Source organism: Sturnira hondurensis, unplaced genomic scaffold (genome assembly GCF_014824575.4).
Source record: "Sturnira hondurensis isolate 20B ecotype Veracruz unplaced genomic scaffold, ASM1482457v3 Scaffold0000549, whole genome shotgun sequence".
NCBI lineage: Eukaryota > Metazoa > Chordata > Mammalia > Chiroptera > Phyllostomidae > Sturnira > Sturnira hondurensis.
The window spans coordinates 636,930-638,499 of NW_028073180.1; positions in this window are offsets into that span (position 1 = coordinate 636,930).

A 1,570-nucleotide genomic window follows, 5' to 3' on the forward strand; every position below is an offset into this window, starting at 1 on the left:
GGAAGTTCTCCTTTATTATTTGTTCAAATACATTTTCCACTTGTGGCTGTTTCTTTCCCCCTTCTGGTACCCCTATAATTCGGATGTTGGAAAATTTAAAGATGTCCTGGAGGTTCCTAAGCCTCTCCTCATTTTTTTGAATTCTCATTTCTTCATTCCTTTCTGGTGGGATGTTTTGTTCTTCCTTCTGGTCCATTCCATTGATTTGTGTCCCCGTTTCCTTTCCATCACTCCCTTCATTTCAATTAGTTTAGCCTTCATATGTTCCTCTAATTTGTGACTATAATCTACCAATTCTGTGAGCATCCTGATAAATAGTGTCCTGAATTGTGCTTCTGAGAGGCTGGCAATTTCTCGGTCGCTGAGAGTTATTGGCTCTGGGGCTTTTAGTTCTTCTTGCGCCATCTTTCGGGTTGTTTGTGCCTGTTCCGTAGCAGGATCGGAGCCCTAAAGTGGTCACTAGAGCGGAGCAACTAAGTCGCTGGGTTGTGATGTTGTATGTGGGTGCGGGGTCAAAGAAGGACAATGGCTCTCACTGGTATTGCAGGGCAACTAAGTCGCTGGGTTGTGACGCTGTATGTGGGGGCGGGGTCAAAGAGGGACTATGGCGTCCTGTCCGCTGCCTGCCGCCATGGCCCTCACTGGTGCCGCAGTTGCTGCCGTCACTGGGCCCACGCGTTTCGTCCCACTGCACGCGAGTGTGCCACCGCCATCAGCCCTCGCCCCCTGGGGCCTGCGTGGTCTGTCTCACTGTGCGCAAATATGCACCCCGCACCCCAGCTGGTTCCCGTCTGCCTGTGCGCCTGGGTCAGGGGACCTGTCCTGCCCAGCTGTCCGGCTGCTCGCTGCTGGCTCCGCCCCTCTTACCGTCCCCGTTGAACGGTTAGATGTAGTCGGACTTCCGTATAATTCAATTATCTGTCCTTTGGTTGTGTCTTTGTTTCTCCAAACCTTTGTTTTATTCAAACTTGGTTGTGGGAGAAGGCACAGTGTTTCCACCTATGCCTCCATCTTGGCGGAAGTCCCGAAATCGAGGCAGGTCCATTTTGAGTTTTCTGAGAAAATTCTATACTGTTTTCCACAGTGGTTGTACCAGTCTGCAATCCCACCAACAATGAATTAGGGTCCCCTCTTCTCTACAACCTCTCCAACACTTGTTGCTTTGTTTATGATGGCCATTCCGACTGGTGTAAAGTAGTATCTATTGTGGTTTTAATTTGCATCTCTCTGATAGTTAGTGATATTAAGCATTTTAAAATCATTATTTTAAAATGTATTAAAACTGCACCTTTCAAAGTTGAGTCTTAGATGTTACTTTAATAGTATTCATGAAGTATAGTTATTTAAGAAGCTTATTGTTTTTAAAAATCTAATTTTACTCACTGTATATGGAAAACCAGATTTTTTAAAAAGTGTGTTCTTTTACATGGATTTATCTTAAGATATGAAGAACCAAATTACTCTTTGGTTTTATTACATGAGAAAAACAACACACAGGCCTTTAGTTAAACAACTTTTGATATTTATATTCCATTGCACAGAGAAGGATTATACAAATCAGTAACACAAG